This window comes from Ixodes scapularis, unplaced genomic scaffold (assembly GCF_016920785.2).
Source record: "Ixodes scapularis isolate PalLabHiFi unplaced genomic scaffold, ASM1692078v2 PGA_scaffold0__279_contigs__length_252992795, whole genome shotgun sequence".
NCBI classification, from domain to species: domain Eukaryota; kingdom Metazoa; phylum Arthropoda; class Arachnida; order Ixodida; family Ixodidae; genus Ixodes; species Ixodes scapularis.
In genome coordinates this window covers 163004905-163015511 of record NW_024609835.1, presented here as the reverse complement: position 1 = coordinate 163015511, position 10607 = coordinate 163004905, and the positions used below count along the sequence as shown (strand labels likewise).

General features: G+C 45.2%; 1 pseudogene; it reads right to left on the bottom strand.

The window, feature by feature from the left end:
* Positions 1-468: 468 nt before the first annotated feature.
* LOC115328970 lies at positions 469-3349 on the bottom strand (annotated as a pseudogene).
* Between the last annotated feature and the right edge of the window lie 7258 nt (positions 3350-10607).

Sequence of the window (10607 nt, the reverse complement as noted above, 5' to 3'; positions counted from 1 at the left end):
GAATGGAAGTCTTGTGTAGCAGTTCGCTGTCACCTGATACACATGTTTTTTTGTGTTTTTTTTTCCTTTAACAGATTTTTGTTTCCATGTGGCGGGTTCGAATCCCGGCCGAGGTGCCCGCAATCTGACGGAGGCTTATTGCGGAGAAGGCGCCGTGTAATCGAGCTTTCGGTCGCACGTCAAAAGATCCCCAGGTGGTCCAAAGTAATCCTCAGTCCTCCGCTGGGGCGTACCAGACGCCCGTCGTTGGTTTGGCACGTAAAACCCCCAAATTTGACTTTGTTTTCGATTTTAGAAACTTCTAATAACAGTGTTTCTATAAAATAGGGACATTTCAATCCGATATTTTGTTTTATTCTTAGAATTGTAACATTTGTGTGTTGTGGTGTACTGCTGGCAAGGGTAAATGTCGTCATTTTTAGAGCATAATAAAATAAATGACTAAGGAAATTACGTCTTCAGTTTTCTTTATTGTGGTGGTTGCAAGTTCCCCACCCCCATGAGGTGTAGTATTAACTTTGTCAATGATGACGACTGCTGTGTGCTAGCGGCTGCTAGTCCCTCCACAGCCTGCAGGCAAAGGAAAAGGGCGATATACTCACAAAAAACGCATTCCACTAAAAATCTTTCAATAAGGACATGTTTGATAATAGTATTTGAACAGCATGTTCTTGGCGTATCGTGCAACGGAACGTACGGAACGTATGTCCGCGCTCTCATTAGTAAGTATGCCTCTCGGGCAGGTCCGACCCTAGGAGTGCGCGACCGCCTAGGGTGCCGTCAATATGGGGACGCTACTGCACCCTCTTGACATTATTTTAGCTTTTTTTTTTTTTATTTCAACACAACACCCTTTGTTTTGGGAATGTGGTTCTCATCTGACTAAACACTCGTGTTGACCCACTACTCGCATGTTTACTAACAGCGTGACATTATACCTACAAAACGGGAGGAGGGGGGGAGCGGCAGCATGGCTGGAGTTTGCCCCGGGTGCTTGATGGTGTAAAACAGAATACTTACACTCGTCAGCCCACGTATAGCTTCTTGTGTGCCCTTGCGCAGCTCGATTATCTGCTGCAGTGCTGCCAGCAGTAGCTGCTGGGTGGCCACCAGGTTCCGGGCAGCCAGCTACTCCTTCTGCGTAGCCAGGAGGTTTCTAGTGGTACCCTCTGGCCCAGATCGAACCCTCACCACACGGGGAGGCAGTAGGGTGACCACCTTCCTGCTAGCGAAATGCGGGACACATCGGAGCAGGGGGGGGGGGGGGGGAGGGGGGTAGAGGAAGTTTATTAACACGGACACAACGAACCGAGGCTCTGTTAACACGTTTATTATCCTGTACTGTTTATACACCGGCAACACTTAAGCTCAAATATTTTCCACTCCCAGTGATATATTTTTTACTGCAGAACATGTTATTAAATATGTAAAAGTTGAAAACAAATATGAACGGTATCAGACCTCAAGACATCAAATGTAAATAAAACAAAGAGTAAATCTTTTCGGGTTATTGTTTCCTGTCAACGCTTATTTTTCTCAACATGGTCCTGCACAATTTTTTTACATTAGTGAACAAACGGTTAGGGCGCAAACGAGCTGGTGGTTGTCAAACGCTTGACTGAAAACCCCCCGACTGGGACAAGAAGGGCCGAACAAACACAAAGTCTCAAACACAGCTGAAATTTATTCGACAACGAAAGGGTTTATATAGGCATCAAATCCTACACAAAACACCAGAGAGACGGATAGAGAGAGAGAGAAATGTGCAATCCCATTCCACAAGCAGTACAACAAAGTAACCTTTACAATAGAACTGAGAAGCAGTGTCCCTATTTAAACAATAAAAACAAAATCTTTTTTTTTAACATTGTCTACACTGGCAGTCCACCCCTTCTCGTTTAGTCTCGGAGTTTCCAAACAAATGTTTAACATAATGTTCTCTTTCGACCATTGCAACTGTAACTGTCTTCATTAAAAAAAAACCGCAGCCACCTTTTTGCACTGACACAGCGAATTGAAAATAATTAGTACAATATTTTATATTTAAACTTTTGGCGAACTATTTTTCTCGCAATATTGAGCCACCAGGAGGGAGGCACAACGGCGCATAAGCCTGGTGTCTCCTGCAAGAACGACGGCCGCTTCCCGCAATGCTTGAATAGAAAATGGCGTATTATTGGGATTCACACGATTACTAGCGTTCTCCGCGCTTCCCTATGCCCCGTTTGTTCGGCAACACCATGAGTTGCGTATTGAATGTTACGACAACATGAAATGCGGGACATTTTGAAGATTTTGGAATTTCTCGCGGGACGCGGGACCCGAGCCCTCAATGCGGGACAGTCCCGCGAGTCGCGGGACGGGTGGTCACCCTAGGAGGCAGGGCACCTGGCGGCTGGTGTACTGAAAAGAGCATGAAGCACATTCTACACTGGCCTCCGACTTGCATGCGAACCAGCCTCCGCCGATGCAGAAAAGTGTAGGATGGTGCAGAAAAGTGAAGGGCAGTGTGCTTCGAGTCGAGATTTGCAACAGGCTACACTCGTAAATCCAGTGCTGCAGAATGCACCGGTGCAGGAGATGCAGGTAAATCGAAAGTAGCAAGTATGCATTCTACGATATGTAAATTTGCTTTTCGCACGTACCACTCGGTTGGGGTGGCGCTGCCACTTGTGCAGTGGGTGCCGGTATTGGAGAGGACGATGCCGCTGCTGCCTCGTCCTCATCAGCTGGTGACGGGTCCTGTCTAATGCAGTGAAACGCGATCAACACGAGAGCATGGCAACAGGACCGACTTTCTGGCGATGTGTGAATGTAATGCGGCATCTCCAACACTCCAGGCATAAATAGACCATGGTTCATGAGAACAATTGCCCCGTGAACTTCAGGAGCACGATCCAAGCTTTCACGGAAACAATAGGAGAAAGCACAAATGCTCCAGTTCGCGTTATTTAGTCCTTGGTCAATAGGTCAAACGCAGCATAGCGCCTGAGCTGCGATTCTACGTACTTACCGCCGCTACAAATACGTCCACCATTGGCGCCGCTCCGACTCGTCGTCCCCCACACCCCCTCGATAAATCAGTGCCCACGAGGGCTAGGACCTTCTCCTCCTCGGAGTTTAGTGGGGGTACTTGGTTCACGCCGCCGCCGGTCTGTCTTGTGGCACAAGAAATGTCGCTATAGCGCCGCCTCGCCGCGCACAAGCGGCCATTCCAATGTGCTCTCCACTCGGCCTGGCTTTTTATGGCCGGGCCTTGAGCATTCAGCTCGCTTACCACTGTGTCCCACAGGGCGTTCCGCCCTTCCTTAGTCAGTGGACTATTCGTGGCGGCCCTCACAAGGGCCGGGTAGGCCGGCAGATAGTCTAGCAAGAGCGCGAACTGCCCTGGCGGCACGAGAGCGCCGAGCATACGTTTCCTCGCGCAGTTTTCGGCCATTGCTACATCCACAGCAGCCAAAGATCCGGTTCATCACGAACTGCTGCAGCACACGATTACTGTGCCCCTTATGTAAAAATATTTTTTGGAGCAACCGTAATTGAATACAAGTGTTTTCATTTCAACTGGACTGTATCCTACATTTTGGGAGTTTAGAAATATGGCTTTTACAAGACGCTTCACTGTGCATTCGAAATATTCCCCATAGAGACATTACTGCTCTCTATAGGGAAATTTCAGGTACAAAATCCCGATAAAGTTTCAACTCAATCGCCACTCTTCGTCGACGTCATCAGCGAGCCGTGATGGAGTTCCCTGCCAGTTGAGTTCGCCGCCGATTGAGATTAGGCTCCTCCCACCGGCAACGTCACGATGGAGTTTCTCCATCGCTTTTTCCAGCGTAGACAGGCTGGACCCGATTGTCACTACGCGAACGCCCGATTGCCTGCAGCCAAATGGCATTCAGCTTGTGATCTTTCGGGGCGACATGGCTGCTGGAAGACTCGTTGTCACGATCGCTCATCTCGCAGCAGTTTACAGGAGCTCATCTTCAAAAAGTCGGCATTTGCACGCGCAGGCATAAGAATAAAAGAACTCTAAGAAAGGAAAGAGGAAAACCAAAGTTACAAACCGCGGTATGAAAGCCAAAACCCCATGTCGCTTCCCATCACTAACACTGGCGACAGCTTCTAAACACATACTACTTCACTTCAGGAAGTCTCACTCAACCACCTGGGTCAACACGAAACACTGATCACTTCGGCGAAATGACTAGTCAAGGTAGGCGAGAGAGGCAGGAGCAGAGACTTCGGCGTCCATGAAAGAAAGGCGAAGCTTTTGTTTGTTAGGTTATGAATCTAAACGGAAGCAAATTCGAATTATATGTGTAGATATGCTTTATTTGTGTATTATGTTTAGAGCGCAGCTCATAGGGGGCGCCTGTTTCCGCGTTAAGTGGCGTCGTCGTCGCCGTCGCCGTCGGCGACCGCGCGCGTTGCATTGTGGGACGTTACACAGCTTTACACCAGTTCAATTCGCCGCTAAATTTAGCGAAAGCAAGTGAATTTGTGCGTAGGTCTGTGATGTTCCATAATGTAACACTGCGCATTCAGTTTCCCCGCTTAATTTTGCTGCTAAACTGACGTCATATGACCGCAACACCAATTCAGTTTCCCCGCAAACTTTAGCAGAGAAACTAAATTGGTGCCGAGGTTACGTGGCGTCAATTTTCGAGATAAATTTAGCGGGAAAACCATCACGTGATGTGACGCCACAGGCCACAACTTCTTAAGATGCGGCTTCACGAAGTCCGCAGGAACTAGCTCAAAACGTTTCACGTTGAAACAAACACCGCGGGCGTTGCATTATGGTGCTACCACCGTACCTTTCTCGTCATCTCTGGCCTACTCTCAAACAAGACACACACACAAATAGATCACACTCACACACACACACACACACAAACACACACATATATATATGTATATATATATATAATATATATAATATACATATATAAAGTTTAGCAGACAAATTCTTCCGCCAAGCTGAGCGGGGAAGTTGTCACGCTAAACTTAGCGGGAAATTTTTATTTTCTGAAACATTCAGAGGGGAATTTACCGGGAGATTGTCCCACAATTTCACGGTAAATTCCCCTCCATACATGATACACTTCCCTCCTCTCTGTACGCTTCCCTTCCCTCCCCTCCCTTCCCTTTCCTCCCCTCCGTACCTTCCCCTCCTCATCCTCAAGAGCTGTGCTGTAATTCGGAATTACAGAGAATTGTAAACGTGTCATTCGTTTTACTTAAAGCTGTTTCTGTGTTTATTTGCCCTGTTTCTTGCTTTATCTAATGATGTTCTCAAGCCTGTACCCATCCCCCCCCCCCCCCCCACACACACACGCACACCTGTGTAATGCCCGTAAGGGCCTCCAAGGTTTAAAAAAGGATGATGATGATGATGATGATATTCGTTATATAATGGGAATAATGTTGCAATGATTAATTAGACACTGTTTTTTTTAATTGGGTGGCTTTTAGTCGGGTTTGCACCTTTAACTTCTGAAATGGATGTAGTGTTGTGTAGCCACGCGTTTTGTTCTGCTGCATTGTAATGCACAAGTCGACCGCTAGCGTGTGCCGTCCTCTCACCGTAACTAAACTTTGTTCAACTCTAAAAGCTAATTCACACAACCCCGTTGTTTCGTTTTATTTTTTTTACGTTTTATTGTGGAAGCTTAGGTACAGGTCACCAGGACATATCTGCTCCATATTAAGCCTTGCAAGCGGCATGTCCGCGACGCGACATAGCAGTCACGAATGTTTTGTGACATAACATAACATAAGAAAACAGTCCTGTGTGAACTAGTTTTACATCCGACTGCAGCCAACGCCACGAGGGAGGTATACAAGCAAGGCAAAAAGGGCATTAAGGCGCTCGTCTGTTTCGCGCGTTTGCTAATGCCGGCAGTCACGCACACAAATATTACATTAAGGTTTATCGACGGATTCTTTGGAGATGCCTTACCATGTCCCTTGGGAAACGCTAACGCTGACCCCTTCACTTTTCTATTTTGGCTTTCTCTTTTGATTCCCCCAGTTTTCGCTGCCGCATATTAACCTCGTTACGGGATCAGTGTTAGCGTTTCCCAAAAGGGGGACAGTGGCGTGTCCCGAGGGTCATACTCATGCGTTCATTAAGAGTCCACCGATGAATCTTCCTGTATTCTTTTAACTCTTTTTACATACTCTGACTGTGAGAGTACAGTGCACTCGACTTAAAACGATACCACATATTACGATGTATTGCTTATAACAATAAGTTTATTTGAAACTATCAATTTTTGCACTTTGTCTATGTAAAAAAAAAAACAGATAGAGTGATGCGATTATCCTTGGTACACCGGATACAGCGATAAAACTAGTCAGCCTAGAACGTATTTATTAAAAAAAGTGGGCTGAAAACCAGAAGAAAAAAAAAAGCGAAGAAATGCACCGCGCAAACGGTGGCGAAATAGGCATCGGTCGCCGAAATCGGACGGTATCATCGCGAACGGGCGAAACGAATACTCCGCGAGAAGACGCTGCGTGCGGTCTCAAGCGGAGAATTATCATCATCATCGTAACCAGCGGGGTGCGTGACGTTTGCATACGCCGCGGCTTGTAAACTTTTTCTTTGTTGCTTTGGGCGTTGCGGAAGATGGCTTCAACGAAACATAAAGCGATCTCTCTCGACGTCAAACAACGAATTCTGCAACGAATGGCGGTGGCAACGACAGCAGCGGCAGTGACGACGACAGTGATCCACCTCCCATGTCCACGCAAGGTGCTCTGCTCGCGATTCATTCGCTGATCGGTTTTGTTCAGTCGAAAGGACTGTCGCCAGCGTACGCACAACAACTCGATGTGATGCAAACCTATAATGTCAAGCTGCGGCTTCCGTGCAAGCAGACGGAAATCTCAGACTTTTTTAAGCATGCGTAGCATATTTCATTCTGTACTTATTAAAGTCTCCGAGAAGCAGAAAATATAATGTTTCACGGCTCATCTTTCACAAACTGATCGACTCGATGCTGGTAAGTACCCTTTGGCATCGGGGAGCGAGGAGGGTAATATTTCGGACCTTTAGAGGCGCAGTCCAGATAAAACGATAATCGGATCGAGACAAGCACGTCCATATCATTCGTGGGAGGAACCTCATCTATATCACTCGTGGAGGATACCGCATCCATCGTTTTCACTGCCCACACACATCACAGCCCAGGCAACGCTACTATGGAAACCCAGAGGGAAGAACCTTCAAAATTAGGGCGCCTTTGCGCTAAAGTCGACAGCAGTGGGGTTAATAGTTTTGCATGTGTAAAGATCCTCAGGGCAACGCACGTGGCGTGCGCTGTCGGTGTAGTTTATAACATTAAGTTGTCCTGCGGCAATGTTTACATCGTTCAGAATGGCAGATGCGTGAACGAGAGGCTACGAGAGCACGCTCTATCGGTTAGATCATCGCAAGCGGGCAACTTGGCAGTACACTGTGTAGGGTGTTTTTTATAATAATAATAACAATTTTATTGTTCTTTTTACAATACAGAAAATCGGCTCTGTAAAAAATAGTTAGATATACAACGCTGCCATTTGCATGGAACAACTAAAATACATCAATGAGAACTTCGGAAGGGCGGACGCCAGCCCACGTCAAATTCCCCCTCCCTCCCCGGCGCTGCCAAATTGACAGACACCACCGCGCTTCCATCAAAACAAGTCCTTTTTTTTTCGTCAAAGTCACGCGCACGGTTAGATAATTTCTGCATTATTTTTGCAATGACAGAATCGGCAAAGCAGTGTTTTTATCGTTTCAGGAAAAAAAAAAGCAGTTAGTCTCAAATTTCGCGAATTATCGTATACGCATGGTTCTATTCCAGCGAAGGTTAGAATCAATAAGCAGAAACGTTTTCAGTTCTTGAAAAAAAATGCTGTGATCGGTTGAAAACACGTTCTTGATAAAACGAGTATCTTCGGACAACACAGTCAAGTGATGACTAGAAATTTTAGAGACCTTTCTAGTTCGAAGCAAAAATCAAGATGCGTCAGTTCGCCTCCTACAGCATTTTTTGACAAAGAGTTGGCAATCTAAAGTAGGTTTGACGCGTGTGGGGAGCGGTGACCATGTTTTATGAATATCTGTAATGGTTGTCGATTTGTGTTTTTTTTTTTTTTCAATATATATGTTGAAAGTCAGCGCTCTGTTTGTGCGCGACAACTTCTTGTCCTTCATTTTTTTTTTTTTTTTGGCGCGGTTTTACTTTTTTCGTTAAACGAAGAATAACCGTCGACGGCAGGGCGGCAAGTGAGCACGACCGCATTCCATCGCCCCGCGGCGCCTCATCCTCTCTGAATTCGCGCCAGCTGTGCGCGTGACTTTGACGAAAACGAAAGGGCTCGTTTTGGTGCAAAATAGGCAGTGTTTGTCGGTGTGTCAGCACCGGGGAGAGAGGGGAAAATGGACGCTTGATGACGTCCGCGCTTCGGACCAATAGCAGCGTCGCACACGTCACCCTCTCCCCCTCTTTTTTTCTCTCTCTCCCCGGCGTTGACAAACAAAAGATACCGCCGGGTATTTGTAAAAGCGAGTGCTCTAATGCTCATGCATTAAAACACCGGATAAGAGCGCATTTACTGTTCGTTGCTGGTGAAGCCGGCTAGAGAAAATGCACAAAAATTACGAGCGCCGCGATGATGCACATTTAGCGCTGCCTGATTGGCTTCATCGAATTGTAGTTCCGTCTGCGGTGGGATTTAGTCTAAAACGGAGTTTAGGTAAAATTGACCTGATGATGTTATGCAGTAAAACTAGTGTGGAAGATGACCACGTCGGCGGCTGCATCATGGTATGAGTGAGACAAAAAAAAAATGTTTGTTGATTTTTTGTAAGGTGGAAAAGAAAAATATCAGATTCAATGGCGAAAGCCTTGGTCCATTCCCCTGCAGGGAGGAGGAGTCCGGAAGATTCTTACAATTACGATATACGCCACGGTAGGGTAAGATATAAAGAGGTGTTGTGGAAAGGTGGGAAACAAACTGAGGCTGTAGATAGTTAGATTTTACACCTATCCGTGCATCGCGTTTGGGGAGCATCCGATGCTTTGTATTCTTTCCTCCATTATTTTTGCTTTTCAGAAGTGGTTGATGTATTTTTTTTTATCATGTCAGAAAACAATAATGAAAGTCTCATATTTTGCGAGTTATCTTAAATCAATTTCTTTATTCCAGGGAATGTTAAAATCCAAAAATAAGGAACGCTTAAGTTCTCAAAAAATTTGCTACGGTGGCATCACAAGAATTGCGATGCAAAAAAAGAAAAAAAAATGTAAGGAATTTTGACCTAAAATATATAAAGAGTTCCAAACTATGTCATCTAGAGCTACCTGAGGGATGGACTCTATTGAGCACATATGTTGAAATAAGGAGAATAAACTTGCACGATGCGTCAGAACGGTGGTTTCAATGCGGCTCCCAATACGGATGTTTTACTGAGCTGAGTAGCTCGGTTGTTCATTGTACACTCGCTCAAAGTAGTCGTTAGCAGTTTTATGTGGCAATGTTACTTCTGTTTGCCGCAGAAAGGTTGAGTCATCTGATGCAATGCAACATTATTTATTTTGGTTTATGCAGCTACCCGTATCCTTCAAAGCGACAATAGCACGGTGTGACACGTTCAAAACCACCGTTAGCAGTCTCGTTCCAACTTCTTTCCTTCATTTCACTCTACGTGGCACCCATCGTTGCCTCTGCATAAGCTATAAGATTGGTTATCATTGAAGACTGCCTTTCTTAGTATGTTAGCAGACTTGTGCCCGTTACTCGAAAGAAGTAATTAATTTTAGTTACAATGACATCACCTAAAATGTAACTGATTACCGTTACAAATTACTCGCGGTAAAACTAAACGAATCATTACTCCGTTACTTTACATGATTACTTTCGTGGCACTCAAAAAAAAAAAAAAAAACTCATAAATGCCATGCATAGTCAACTGCGTGTTTTCGAGACATGATTTATTGGATCATCGGAATTAAAACACGGATAAAATCCGCGTAATAGAATTCGCCACATATGTTTAGGGAAATCACTTTAAGAGGTCGAAGCTATTGAATAATAAATTAGTTCTAAAATCACGGAAATGAAAAGAATGTTTTGTTGTTTTAACAGTCTGGTGTAACCACGCCTGTCAAAAAAAAAAAAAAAAAAAAACTTATAAATGCCATGCATAGTCAACTGCGTGTTTTCGAGACATGATTTATTGGATCATCGGAATTAAAACACGGATAAAATCCGCGTAATAGAATTCGCCACATATGTTTAGGGAAATCACTTTAAGAGGTCGAAGCTATTGAATAATAAATTAGTTCTAAAATCACGGAAATGAAAAGAATGTTTTGTTGTTTTAACAGCCTGGTGTAACCACGCCTGTCAAAAAAAAAAAAAAAATGTACGCGAAAACATGTTTCTTTGTAGAGAAATATGGACGGTGCGAGGCGCGATTTAATCCGTCGTCACTTCCTTTCCACTTGTCGTTTCTCTCGGCATTTCGAGCGCGTGGAGGAGAGGTGGATCAGCTTGGCAATCACGGTGAGGTGGACAGAGAGTATGAAAGAGCGTATGGCCATTCC